Source organism: Geotrypetes seraphini, chromosome 1, assembly GCF_902459505.1.
Source record: "Geotrypetes seraphini chromosome 1, aGeoSer1.1, whole genome shotgun sequence".
Taxonomy (NCBI): domain Eukaryota; kingdom Metazoa; phylum Chordata; class Amphibia; order Gymnophiona; family Dermophiidae; genus Geotrypetes; species Geotrypetes seraphini.
The window spans coordinates 272,086,854-272,102,607 of NC_047084.1; positions in this window are offsets into that span (position 1 = coordinate 272,086,854).

Sequence of the window (15,754 nt, forward strand, 5' to 3'; positions counted from 1 at the left end):
TGTAGCTCCGCCCAGGTGTGCAGGTTGGCCGCGATACCCCCAGAACATATCACCCCAGGTAGTGAGGGATCTGCATACCAAGTTTCGTTCAAATTGGGCAAGCCGTTTTTGCGTTGGCAGCTGTTTTACATTTTTTCCATTGACATGAATGGGTGAAATCTGATTTTATGTTTGTAGCTCCGCCCACATGTGCAGGTGGGCCATGAGACCCCCAGAACATATCACCCCAGGTAGTGAGGGATCCGCATACCAAGTTTCGTTCAAATCGGGCAAGCCGGTTTTGCGGAGGCAGTTTTTACATTTTTTCCACTGACATGAATGGGTGAAATCTGATTTTCTGTTTGTAGCTCCGCCCAGGTGTGCAGGTTGGCCGCGATACCCCCAGAACATATCACCCCAGGTAGTGAGGGATCTGCATACCAAGTTTCGTTCAAATCGGGCAAGCCGTTTTTGCGTTGGCAGCTGTTTTACATTTTTTCCATTGACATGAATGGGTGAAATCTGATTTTATGTTTGTAGCTCCGCCCACATGTGCAGGTGGGCCATGAGACCCCCAGAACATATCATCCCAGGTAGTGAGGGATCGGCATACCAAGTTTCGTTCAAATCGGGCAAGCCGTTTTTGCGTTGGCAGCTCTTTACATTTTTTCCATTGACATGAATGGGTGAAATCCGATTATCTGTTTGTAGCTCCGCCCACGTGTGCAGGTGGGCCGCGAGACCCCCAGAACATATCATCCCGGGTAGTGAGGGATCTGCATACCAAGTTTCGTTCAAATCGGTCAAGCCGTTTTTGCGTGATCGCGGCACATACATACATACATCCGATTTTATATATATAGATATATATTTGAACTTCTAGCAATTTGCCATTTAAAAATGGCCATTTTTGTTCCTCCAACTTTGGATATTCAGCTGGAAACATCCAAGTTGAACTTAGACGTTTTTTCAAAAATGCCTCACCACATTAGTTCTAATCTCCTTTACTTGCCTTCATTGCAGTCTTTCTGACATTAACTATAGATAAAAGCAATGCCAAATTATTAAGTTCCATGAGATATGTTTTGCCACCGATATGCTTTCCAGCTGGACAAAATAACCAAGGTGTTTTAAGCTTGCCAATGAAGAGTTCAATGTTTAGCTTTCACATCCTTCATAAATCTGTCTTCTGAGAGCCACTGTAGCTTATGTCATCTCTTCTAAAATCTGCAAGGCCTCTTGCTAATGCAAATCTGTTTTTGCTTTCCTGAAGACTACATTCAATGCACTAAAAATATACGAGTATAAACATTTACATGTACTTTTTCAGTTGTTACACATTGCAGTTACAAACGCTGCATTCCTTGCATATAATACTGTTGAAATGTGCTTCCTATCTGCTGTTTATATTCTGGCAGTTCTCTATTATCACAAAAAACCCCATTAAGCAGTACCTTATGCCTTGTAATTCAAACAGGCTAGCCTATGGAACGTGGGAACGAGGGTAATTTGATAATTTTTTTATGGATAAAAAGGGCTTTTATAAAATTATCCCATGAGATAAGCATGTACATGATCTACATGTAGGTGTGTTATGAGGCAGAGCTCAGGTGGAGGAGTGATTTATATGTGAAGTTCATAAAATATGCCCCTGCTTGTGCAGGATACAGTAAATGTCTGTGGTTTCAATCTAGCTTGAGTGGATGCTGTAAAGTTCTCAGCCTAACCAACCAATTTCTTAAATTCTGAGCGTTACTTTGCCACTGTAGCTGAAAAGAGTGTTATCTTATTTTGTTAAGCACCACTTTGTAGAGACAAAATTCTATGTTTTGACATTATTTCAGATCATTGATTGAACTATATCCACATCATTTTCTTCTTGGTTGGGCTGAGAACTTTTCAGCACCCCCTTGTAAGTAAACCACATTCTACAGTTCGTTGCTTTTATTCATACCAGGTTCATGAGAAAACGTCTCTTTGGTCATAAGAACATAAGAATTGCTATACTGAGATAGACTGAAGGTCCATTAAGCCCAGTTTCCTGTTTCCAACAGTGGCCAACCCAGATCCCAAGTACCTAGCAAGATCCCAAGTAGTAAGACAGATTTTATGCTGCTTATCCCCAAGCTCTCTGAATAATGGCCTATGGACTTCTCTTTTAGGAAATTATTCAAACCTTTTTTAAACCCCGCCGAGCTAATGGATTTTGCCACATTCTCCGGCAAAGAATCCCAGAGTTTAATTACACATTGTATGAAGAAATATTTTCTCTGGTTTGTTTTTAAATCTATGGGTTATGGTTTATAGTTTAATTTTATTTAATATACTGCCCTTCCTTTGGCAATAACAGAGCAGTTTACAAAATTACAATTAAAATGGAAAAAGAAAGGAACTCCATATCCAAGATCTAATCTAATCTTCAATTTATGTACCAGATCATCCATCTAAAGGAGTTTGACTCGATTTACAGTTCGTTAGAAAGAAGAGTAACAACCTAATAGACTATGAAATAAAAATACTATTAGTTAAGATTAGATAGATAGTACAGGTTAAGAGGAAAGAGCATAATAAAAGTATAAAAGCATAAAATTAAAAAAATTAAATCTACGACTTAGTTATTTCATTGCATACCCTCTAGTCCTAGTATATTTGAAAAGAGTGAACAAGCGATTCACATCTACCCTTTCCACTCCACTCAGAATTTTATAGACCTCTATCAAATCACCCCTGAGCCGTCTCTTCGAGCTGAAGAGACCTAGCCATTTTAGTCTTTCCTCATAGAGGTCGCCCCATCCCTTTTATCATTTTCATTGCCCTTCTCTGTACTTTTTCTAATTCCGCTATATCCATTTTGAGAGAAGGTGACCAGAACACACAGTATTCGAAATAGTAATACAAGAGCATTATAACATTTTCATCTTTTATTTGCTTTCTTAGCCACCTTCGCACATTGAGCTGAGGGTTTCTACATATCCTCAACAATAACATCTAGATCCTTTTCCTGGGCAGTGACTTCTAACGTAAGGCTAGATTCACTAAAGATAGCAACTCAATCGCTGTTGGCTGCCCGCTCCCCCCTGCCTGCTCCCCCGAAAAAAACAGCAGGGAGGATGCCCATTTCCTCCTGCCAGGAAGGCTCCCGCCCGCTCGCTCCCCCCAAGAACAGCAGGCGGAATGCCCACTCCTTCCTGCCACCGCAGTGCCCCTCCCCCTCCCAGAATAGGTTCCCGTACCTCTAAGTTGGAAGCAGGAGGTACCGAAAACCTCTGCTGCTCCTCCTCTGGTCGCTACTCCACTGGGCCTCAGGCCTCTCCCTGGTACATCATGTGATGCACAGGGTGTGGCCTAAGGCCCTGACTGTTTCAGACGCCTTGGGCTTCTCCCTTGGGAGGGGCCTGAGGCATCTGAGCCAATCAGGGACTTCCTTAGGCTCCTTCCTATGGTGAGATATATATCTGGCATTGTTTAAGAGAAGTTCACAGCAGTGCCTTCTAAAGTGCTCCAATGTTCTGTTGGCATGTCTGTTTGGCCAGTCCATTAGAAAACCGGCCCCCCTCCCACATCCAAGTGGGCTTCATTTGGATGTTTTGAACTTGGAGACGGTATTTTGATCGAAAATGGGGAATAAATTTAGACATCCTGAGGTTGGACATCTAGTTGGACATGCTGGTGGCCAAGACTTCCAAAAAAAGATTTTGAACATCCAGCATTTTTGTAAATGGACCCTTCTGAAAGTCCAGTTTTGGATGTTTTGCGGGAAATGTCCAAAGTCAGACTTAGAAGTCCTATCAAAATGCTTCTCCATGTGTGTATATAGCCACAAGATTTTAGAAAATCCCCTTTTCCATAAGTAAAAAAGAATGTGCATACAAAAAATCTTGCTGAAATACCATCTTTATTTATTTTTTAGTATATATTTACCACTTATTAGAGAATGACAAGGGGAAAAAAATTATCACTGTCCCCCCCCATCCCCACGAGTTCAATCCCCATCCCTTCCCCATCCCCGTGAGTTCAGTCCCCGTCCCTGTGAGCTCAGGCCCTATCCCTGCCCCATTCCCACGAGCTCAGTCCCCATCTCATCCCCGTGAGCTCAGTTTCCGTCCCTGTCCCTCAAGCTCGGTCCCTGTCCCCTCCCTGCAAACTGTCAGATCCCATTCACAGAAACTTCGAATAGTTATGATTTTATAATGAACTTATTTTATTAAAGTATAAAAAGAGACAATATTCTGTACAATTGTCATTTTATAAACAGAGCAAGTGTCACAAAAAACCTTGTCTCCCCTAATAAATATCCCCTCCACTATTGTCAAATTACTACAGAATGCTACATGGAAAAATCAAGCTAACAGAATACTTCAGTCACGCATGGCAGGAATAGTGTTAGGGGAGTACAACTAGGGCAACTACCCCCTGGTCAGAGAGAGCCCTAAGCCAGCTGGAAGCTAAAGAAGCACAACCTGGGCTTTGCGGTCCCAGTTATATCTAATCCAGCTCTAGCAAATCTGAAATATTCTAATCACAAAATATAAAATAAATTTATTTTTTTCTACCTTTTGTTGTCTGGTAATTTTATTTGTCAAATCACATTGGTCTCAGGCTTTGGTTTTGGGGTCCTTCTGTCTTCATCATGGCATGGCTGGCTCCTGAAGGTAAAATAGGTGCAAGAGGAGCTGTAGACGAGATGCCGAGTCTGACATGGGCGCAATTTTTTTTACCACAAGAGCAAGACTTTTCACCGCTCCCATGGGGCGGTAAAATATCTTGTCTCCATTCCTGCAGTAAACCAGTTGCACATTTCTCCATTCCTGCAGATTTACTGCAGTGACCCACGGTTTACCATGGTAAATAGTCCCTGTGTCATTCTCTACCATGGTAAATGGTCCCTGTGTCAAACATCTTATAGACTAAGTGGTTTACATTGAAGTACTCAAGCAATTTTCCTTATCTGTCCTGGTGGGCTCACACTCTACCTAATGTAACTGGGGCAATGAGTGATTAAGGGCTCCTTTTACACAGCTGCGATAGTGTTTTTAGTGCGTGCAGAATTTTAGCCTGCGCTAAACCCGCGCTATGCAGCTAGAACTAACGCCAGCTCAATGCTGGTGTTAGCGTCTAGCACGCGTGGCAATTTAGTGCACGCTAAGTGCGCGCTGAAACCGCTAGCACAGCTTTGTAAAAGGAGCCCTAAGTGACTGCCCAGGATCACAAGGAGCAGCGTGGGATTTGAACCCTCAGCCTAAGGATAGAGACTTACAAGATCATGAAGGGCATAGAGAAAGTGGAGAGGGACAGATTCTTCAAATTTTTGAAAACTACAAAAACAAGAGGGCATTCGGAAAAGTTAAGAGGAGACAGATTTACCCAGAGGGTGGTGGACATCTGGAATGCGCTTCCAGAGGGTGTGATAGGACAGAGTATGGTATTGGGGTTCAAAAAGGAATTAGACAATTTCCTGAAGGAAAAGGGGATAGAAGGGTATAGATAGAGGGTTACTATACAGGTCCTGGACCTGATGGGCTGCCGCGTGAGCAGACTGCTGGGCATGATGGACCTCTGGTCTGACCCAGCAGAGGCACTGCTTATGTTCTTATGTTCTAAGGATGTTGAGGTTATAACTCTAAGCACTGTGCCACACATTCCCCTATCTAAACCTAGGAGTATGAATACTGGGCTTAAATTCAGCCTCCTAAGTTTAAGGCCCATAAATTTAGGTGAAATTTCATCTGAAAACTTAGGTTTCTAAGTTCTGTTGAAAAGAGCTGCCTAACTTAAGAATCTAACTTAAGGGCCCTTTTACTTTGTATAAAATAGGTTTTGTGGAGTAGCATAAGAAAAAAAAGAAAAAAAGAAGTCTAAGTCCATTTTGGGCCTAGGGAGCTAGTTGCCCAAAATTGGCAGCGTCTAAAGTCCATTCTTGAAAAATACATCCTTAATATTTATTATTATTTTTTTTTTTGAAATCATCTAATTATATGTCCAGCCATTTGACTGTGCAGACCACCAAGTTGTCTATCATTATACAGCATACTTGTCCAAAAAATCATCCCAAGTCCAAAATGCCTAGAAAAAGACCTTTATGACGTGGGTGGGGTCAGCAAATGATAGACTGGCCACCCAGACATGACAACAGAATAGTGGAGCACCTTACAGGGCACTGTGTGAACTTCACAAAAAGGGGGTCACATAAACATCTCCACCACAACTCCCTTGCAGGTCATGGTGAGCCCCCCAAAACATTCCCCAAACCTATTATACCCACCTGTCTACCACCCCAATAACCCTTATGGCAGCAGGTAGCACCTATATGTCAGTACAGTAGGGTTTTGTTTTGTTTTTTGGGAGGACTCACGTTTGCTATCATGAATGCAGTGGTTAGAGTGTCTTATGGGCCTAGGTCCCCCTCTCTATGGTTCACTAGCCCACCCCCCAGACTAGTTAAGACACCTCTGTGCATCTCTACTAGGCTTTTCTATGCAAGGTGCTGATGTTCTGGAGGCAGTTATGTAAGTTTTTATTCCAATTTTTATGGCGGCGTGGGGGGGGGAATCGGTGATCACTGGGGGAGTGTGTGTGGATCTATACTTTGTCCCTGCAGTGGTTATCTGGCCACTTTGGATACCTTCTGGGCACTTATACCTGTTTTTAGATCACCTAAGTCACAACATATAAGTTCTGTCTAGGCAGTCTCGTCAAACTTTCGATTATCGCTGCAGAACAACTAAGTTTGGTCAGCACACATCCCATCCATCTCCTGCCCTAACCACTCCTTGAAAAACACCCCTTTATGCTCTGGACGAACAGCGGCAGTCAAGAGGCCTAAGATGCCTCTAGATACGTCTATAACCCATTTCAATTATTGGCACTTGGATGAACTGACCTGTCTTTTAGGTCGTCCAAGTGCCCATTTAGGTGGGTTTTTAGACGTATTTTCATTTCGATTATGTACCTTTTAGTGTTCAGTTCATGCTAAGTTTTAGTGAAAGGGCCTTTAGGTATTTAAATTTAGGAACTCAATTTTTTGGGGAGGATATGAGCCTCAAAACTTCTAGATCTTGTCAATATCTTCTAGAGGTTTCACAAACATTTCTGGGTTCACCTACCTCATAGGCAAAAATCCTTCAGTATCTTCTGCAGGTAGCAATTGGTTTCTAGACCCACAGCAGTGTTAATTCACAAATCTCAGTCTTCTCATTTTATAAATGCTCTTTTAAACATAACAAATAGTTTTTGCTACAGCATTTTATGAAGCATTACTTGGGAAATTATAAGTACTCGTGTATATATATATATTTAATACAGCAATGACCTCCTGTATTCATTAGTTCTATAAATACATGAATGCAAAAGAATACTAGTAAAGAAAAACATATAAAAATCATCTTTTTCTCTCTTTTGTACTGCAATGGTTTCATAAATTAGGTGAATAAATTACAAGGTCATCTTATTTGCCTTTTCTTTGGAATTAATGTTGGGTAACAAAGCAAAGCTCCATAGTTACCAAATGTGAGCCCACACCAGCCTGGAAATGCAATCATTCTGTTTGGATTTTTTGTTTTGCTGATATTTTCAGCTGTCCTTTATATATTTGTACATTTATCCAGAGATGAACTCATGTTTTTCCATTTTAACTCTAATATTGTACTTGTTGTCCTTTATTCGTTTCTGCAAAATTTAAAAAGAAAAACATATTGTTACATTACTCCAAAGAATCCATCAGCTTTTCTCAGAAACAGTTATTGGTTTTGGTACAAAACAAAGTGTGGTAGGTAGTAGTGTGTCTTCTGTTTTGTAGGCTTTAAGGATTCAGTATACATCTGTGACTAATTTATACAATGAACTGGCACAGATATTCATTCAGGTGGATTAAAGTATATACAAGATGACCACAGGGAGAAACAGAGAAATGAGGGCAGATAAAGACAATATGGCCTATCCAGTCTGCCCATCCTTACCATCTACTCTCCATTCCTCCCTCACTTAGGACCCCTTTTATCAAACTGTGCTAGAGGTTTTTAGCGTGGGCCGGTGAGTTAAGTGCTCCGACGCTCATAGGCTTTGCTAAAATCTAAATACACCACATCTAGCTCACATCCTCTATCCAATTCTCTGGTCACCCAGTCAAATAAACTTATGCTAGTATAATAACACTAGTATTCTATAAGAACGCTCACATGTGTAGATTCTCATGAAATAAGCTCAAAGTCATGTAATTTGGATACCTACCTTGCCCCCTTTGTGTGTTGGATTAAATATAATTTTCAGCTTCATTGCTCTGGTTGATGAGCTGTAGGATACTGCTACCTACGCACCTGGCATTTAGGAGAACACCCTAATGGTAGTTTTTCTGCATCCTTGAATTTGGAAATGGGTGTAGTGAAGTAGTTCAAAAGGCACCCATTACTTGGCTGGTACATTCGAACTGATGAAAATAGTCTTGATATGCTGAGGTTCGTGGATGTTCAGAACCACATTTGAGGAGCTGGATGATACATTAGTGATCTTATGAATGTATCAGAAGTAGCTTCATGGATCTTGAAGAGACGCTGAAGCAGCCAGATGTGTTTATGGCATTCTCAATCCTCCTGGTTGAGGAAAAAGGCAGAAGCAGAGAGGCTCACCTCCTAGAGATAAATGCTATATGGATGGTGTGTAGAAGATTGTTTCAGCTTTCTGAGCCATGGGATGATATTCCAAGGGCTGTTGAGCAAAAATGCAATCCACCTGTGTGTAGAATTTAAGAAAGTCATAATGGTTTTTTTTGTTTTGTTTTTTATCATGCAATATATAAGCGGTGGGATGGGGCAGTTTGTTCCTTTTTTGCCAGTTAGTATTTTTCTAGTGCTCCAACACGTTGGTATATTTCCCATGTGGATGTATGTGTGTGTGTGTGTTGGGGGGGGGGGGGTGTGGAGGGTAGAGGGTAAGAGAAATGCTCATGGCTTGAACCTGTGTAGCCTGAGATAAGCCAAACATGTCTATCTGCATGGGTTTGCTAATAGCCAGACATTACAATCTGTTCATGGATGATCTCTGTAGGAGTCTTTCAATGGATCATTTCAGGCATAAAGCTGATTTATCTATTATTCTTTATGAATGTGCCAGGTGTTGCCAGCATCAATTTGGTGCATGGTGTGACTCCATGAGACCCTTCCTACTGTCTTTATAAGGGCTTACACACTGTAAGATTGAATATGTAGCTTCAAAAAGTGTTTAAGAACACTCTGCTAGTGATGGCGGGATCTTCCTCACCTTGACCCCTTTTTAAACAGAAGCAGATCCAGCTCCAGTTCCAGCAACCCAAGGCCATACAGCAGAGGGAAGGCATCAGATTACAGACTGTGAGAGCCAGAAATCAGCAGTCCTCACCATGGCAGCAAACTCAGGTAGAAGTTTGTGATGGAGGATAATGCTAGTGATAATGCTGTTTTTGTGCAAGATTTTGAAATGGTTGATAGTGAAAGTCCTTATGACATGGAACCAGAGGAAACTGATTTGCCCAGCTCAGAAGGCAAGGAAATAATCTGAGGGCTATTGATAAAGGGGGCTAGATGAAAGAAACGTTTGCACAAGTTTATTGTGAAAAGTGAAGTTTTGTTTGAACTTTAAAGTACAGTCAAACCTCAGTTTGTGAGTGTTTTGCAAGAGGAGCAAAACATTCTCGCAAAACTTGTTTTGCAAACCAAGTGTTGACTCGATTTGCAAGCACCCCCCCCCCCCGAGAACCGGCATCGCTCCCCCCCCACTTGCAAAGGCCCCCCGCTCGAACCGGCACCCGCCCGCCCGAACAGCCACGAATATCCGATTTCCAAAACCATAAAAATTCTGGGTGTCACACTCGACACGCACTTGATCATGGCTGACCACACAAACTTAACAATGAAGAAATGCTTTTATATACTATGGAAGATAAGGACTATTAAAAAATACTTTGACACAAAATCCTTCAGGTTACTGGTACAATCGCTGATCCTATCCACCCTGAACTACTGCAACATCGTCTACCTGGGTATCCCACAAAAAACAATTATAAAACTGAGATTAGTACAAAACACTGCAGTTCGCTTAATCTTCGAACTGAGAAAACAAGATCACATTAGCTCATATTACAAAAAAACTGCACTGGCTACCAATGGAAGCGCGAATACAGTTCAAATTTGCATGTATCTGCTTCAAACAAATATGGGGCCTAGCACCTGCAAACACACTTTACTCTACACAACCCCACACGAACAACCAGAAACAAAAACATCTTCGCCTATCCTAAAATTACTGTCTGCAAATACAAATCCTACCTTGACAGAACCTTCATGTTTCAAGCTAACAGACAACAATCCTGGCTGGGAAACTACATAAATAAAACCAGACAGACCTACAACGCATTCCGAAAATCTATCAAAACCACTCTGTTTGACAAATTCATCTCCTAAACAGACCAATCCACGCTCTCTACGCTTTTTCCCCCTACAAACCCGAAGCAATCTTCAGGCAATTCCTACCCCTCTCACTTTCCCTTCCCCTTCAACCCCTCTTATATTCCCTCCCCTACAACCCTTTTCTTCTGTAACTTTCCCCTCATGCATTTGTAATTCGCTGAATGTCCAGCCTTCTTTCGATGTGAACTGCCTAGAAGTCATCTGACTATGGCAGTATAGAAAATAAAGTTATTATTATTATTATTAACCCCCCCCCCCCACATCTGGCACTGGCACACAGCCCACAGGACGTGCCGGTGCCGCTTGAAGAACTTCCTGCCTCTGCCGGGCCTTGAGCATGCATCTGCGCATGCTCAAGGCCTTCTCATTATCTCTCTTGCCAAGATTCTCGGCAAGCTCAAGGCCTGGCAGAGGCAGGAAGTTCTTCAAGCAGCACCGGCACGTCCTGTGGGCTGCGTGCCGGTGCCAGACGAGGGGGTAAGTTTCAAGTTGTTCGGGCAGGAGGTGCAGGTTTGTGGGGGTGGGGGGAAGCAGCGCCGCTGGCCTCGGGGGGGGGGGGGGGGGTGGGAATGTATCAAGCGAGTTTCCATTATTTCTTATGGGTAAACTCGCTTTGATATACAAGTATTTTGGTTTACGATCATGCTTCTGGAACGAATTATGCTCGTAAACCAAGGTTCCACTGTATAAGCCACATTTTATTCTTTCTGGTGGGCAAACTTATGTTCTAGCTACAAATAAGAAAGAATGAATGCTGAAATTTTAGGATATAGTAGTGCATTTGAAAGGGTGTGGAGCCCATTGCCATCATTTATTGAGTCACAATACTTGTCATGTACCTTTTCTTTTTATCTGTCCTCCTTACACATACAGGGTGGGAGGGAGGGAGATGGGAAAACATTATAATTATTATTCATTATAGCTACATATTCATTACCACATACATGTGGTTTTATATTCATTTGTTAAGGGGAGGAGGGGGTGAAAATGTTTGTTGTTGAAATATTTGTATATTTAAAGTGCTTTTGTTTGATTCGTTTATGTTTAAATTCACTGTATTGCACTGTTAATAATTGAAAACTAATAAAGATTTACAAAAATAAATAAATAAATAAATAAAGTATAAGCCACATGCAGCCATTTGTTGGGATATTGGGAGCTGATCCATTCAGGGAAAAATTATTGGAGAGGATCCCACCCTTGGGGCATTAAGCCTAACCTCAAGGGCGTTTTGCCTGGCAGAAGAAAAGTTTTCATTTTGTTGGAATAAGGCTTTTGTATTTTGACATATTTAGGCTTGAACTGCAATTGTTTTGTTTAGTGTATGAGGGTTGGACTTAAGCAAAAAGTGATACAAACCTGAGAATTATTTTGAAACTTGCTTATGATGGTGAAACAATAAACATTATCCAAGTAAATTGCACCAAAGTTTTGAACTCTTTTATTTTTGAGCCTTACCAAGGTATCAAACAACCTTGCAAACCGCTCGGCCGAGGTTGGTATAGAATGGGTTAGGCCACTTGATGAGCTCAGCTTGGCTGCGCCCGGCTACAGAATGAACAGTGATCGCCAATCGGTTAGCAATGTTTTTCCTTACAAATCTGTTGACACAGTTGAGTGAGGGCCATGATAACATCTTCTGAGCTTTTTATTAATTCAATTGGAATACCGTCAATACCCAACTAGAGCATTTCACAGCTCTGGTGCAGCAATTGAGAATATCCTAGCTGACAATCCTCGTATGTCCCCACCTTGACAATAAATAAAGGAAAGAGGAAAGCTTTTAGACCCAGATTCACTACAGATAGCGACTCATTCGCTGTTGGCCGATTTTCAAAAGTGATTGATTCACTATCAAGTTTGCATGCAAGCTCCCTGACTCATCACTCAGTGAGCAATTGAGTTGGTGCAGAGCCATGACAGTAGTGACAGGAGAAGCAGCCTCCTATTACTGCTGCCAGGGCTTCTGCTGGGTTTTTTTTTAAATGGCACAGATATTTTGTGTGTATTACACATGCAAAATATCTGGTCAATAAAAAAAAAGCCTCCCCCCCCCCCCCCGACAAAGTGCTCCCTCCCTCCCCAAACCCAAAAATATTGCTTCTCCCTTGGGAGGGGCCTGAAGCACCTGAGCCAATCAGGTGCTTCAGGCCATTTCCAATAGGAAATAAAATGTATTTAAAAAGTAAAGTGGGCCTAGAAATAACACCCAAGGAGGAAACATTAGAATTAAGGAACAGACACAATTTTATTTTTAGAAATCTAACTAGAAGAACTGCACTATCCCCCTCTATTACGAAGCCGCGTTAGACTTTTTTATCGCTGACCATGGCAGTATTAGCTCTGATGCTCATAGAATTTCTATGAGTGGTGAAGCTAATACCGCCATGACCGACAATTAAAAAAAGCCTAATGCAGCTTCCTTAAAGGGGGGGGGGGGGGGGTTAATGACACAAAGCAAATCAAAGGCTCTAATATATATTGGTCTGTTCCACACAAAATAGATATTATGAAAGTGAATTCAGACCTCCTGCAACTTGTCAAGGTGACTTTTGAAGAGCTGACCAGAAATAGAAGATGTATCGCCCTCCAAATAATTTTCCTAGTGAGTCCAGTCGAAAACTGCACTCCATTTTATTAGAAAGAAACTAGGAGAGTAAATAATGAGAAGGTCAGAGGGAGCTTTGCAGACAGGGATGCATTTGAATAAATCTGATGTGACAGTTCACTTTCAATTCCATTTGTTTTTGGTGTGGAAATTGAGAAGAAACACTGCATGGAATGCTTTATCAAATAATGCAGAAATAAATTCCAGCTGTGACTCTGTGATTACTCCTTCACTGAGGAAATGGATCCATTTTCTTCTAAAGCCTTTTATAATTTCAAATTCTAACTGTCCGGTATGCATCTGCTGTAATCACCAGTTCCCCTTCCTTTGTTAAATGGCAAAATATACGCATAAAGCTATTTAATGAAAAGTTGAGACAACACATGTATTGCAAGTGGCTAGCGGTTACTCCTAGGAAACAAATGGAATTATTTTCAATCAATGTCTAGAAAATGCAAAACCTCTCATCTTCAGCCTGAACTGAACTCACTTTTCTTGAATTCCTCTTGCATATATTCAGAGTATTTTAAACACTCTGGTTCGCCTTCTGATTGCCTGCTGGTTTATCTCCATCTGACTCAAATTCTCTTATGGTAAAATGCTCATTTCTGACTGTGTTTTAGGATTTGAAACATGCTATTTTCTTTAAATTGTCTTCTGTCAGCTTTCTTTTCCTGAAGAAAATAATATAAGGGGTTTCTGTTGTGAAAATCTGTATGTATTGTCAAATTCAAGATATATAATAAGATATTTGGTCAGCCTTCCACAAATAGCTATTCATCTCAATCTGTTTTCCAATCAAACTATTTGCATGGATAACTGAGGAAAAGTAATAGTCATCCTGAAATTTATTTTCACTAAATCTACATGTATATTTAGATTAGAATTGCCAGCTGGGTTGATCCAGACCTGGATTTACCCCATTGTATGCAGAGTCTTGGAATTCTGATATCTCAATTGAATTCCCCAAGGAAAGCAAGACTAAAAAATCCTGCATGCAATGGGGTAAACCCAGGACTGGATCAACCCTGTTGAGCAAATTTGGAGCCAGCTGGCAACTTTAATTGATACATTTAAATGATGTATTCCTGGATTTTAGTCAGGATAGGAACACATGTAGAGCTGGTAATAGCCATTCTCGGTCAGACCAGTGGCTCCATCTAACCCTGTATCTTGCTTCAAACAGTGGCCAAGCCAGGTCACAAGTAATTGCAGAAATCCAAATAGGTATCATTCCATGCTACTGATCCCTGGCCAAGCAGTGGCTTCCCCCATGTCTATCTCAATAGCAGACCATGGACTTTTCCTCCAGGAACTTGTCCAAACCCTTTTTTTAAACTGAGATATACTAACCTCTGTTACCAAATCCTCTGGCAACAAGTTCTAGAGCTTAACTATTCATTGAGTGAAAAAAATATTTCCTCCTACTTGCTTTAAAACTATTTCCATGTAACTTCATTGAGCGTCCCCTAGTCTTTGTACTTTGTGAAAGAGTAAAATAATTGATTCGCTTCTACCCATTTTACAGCACTCAGGATTTTGTAGACCTCAAACAGATTTCCCATCAGCCATCTCTATTTCCCCTTTATCATTTTGGTTGTTCTTCTTTGAACCTTTTCTAATTTCGCTATATCTTTTTTTTTTTTTTGAGGCCAGAACTGAATGCAACATTCCAGATGAGGGCACACTATGGAGCAATACAGAGGCGTAATAATATTCTTGGTCTTAATTTCCATCCCATTCCTAATAATTCCTAGTATCCTGTTTGCTTTTTTGGCTGCTACTGGAGCACACTGGGCAAACAGAGATCTATTTCTTGGGTGCTGACCTCTAAGGTGGACCCTAGGTAACTATGATTTGGATTATTCTTCCCAATGTGTGTCAATTTGTATTTATCTACATTAAGGGCTCCTTTTATGAAGGCGCATTAGGGCCTTAACGTGCGGAATAGTGCGCACTAAAATGCCATGTGCGCTAGCCGCTACCGCCTTCTCTTGAGCAGGCGGTAGTTTTTGGGCTAGCGCGCGCTATAGCACCTGCTAAAAACGCTAGCACACCTTTGTAAAAGGCGCCCTAAAAGTCATCTGCCATATGGATGCCCAGTCTTCCAATTTCTTAAAATCTTCCTGCAGTTTTTCACATTCCACATGTGTTTTAACAACTTTGAATAGACTCCACTTTGTTTATATAGAATTGATGCATCCAAGGGACAACTCTGTTGGTCATGTGACGATGCGACTGGTACATTGGAGCAAATACTATTCAAAAGTCCATATGTTGCCTCTTATTTGGATAAGATATGGACAACAGTTTCACATTTGTTGTCTGTATCCGAACCATTGTCTTATCCAGCAATATTAGGAGGTTTTGGGTTGCAGACTTCTCTAAGTACCCATAAAGCACAACTGTTAAAGATCTTACTAATGCTAACGCTTAAAACTATTTTCATTAATTGGAAGGATTTTTCTAAATTAGAATACAATACGTGGTGGAATATGTTATGTCTATATAGTAAGTATGAGAAGATTTAGCAATTAGGGGTCCTTTTACTAAGTCGCGCTATCCATTTTAGCACACGCTAAATGCTAACGTGTCCATAATGTGATAATTTAGAGAAATTTAGGCACATATGAGAATGTTTATTGAAACTTAATGATTGATGTACATTACTATGCTTAATTTGGATTCATGTTATGACACCCTATGACTTTTTCTGTTTTATGCTTTTCTG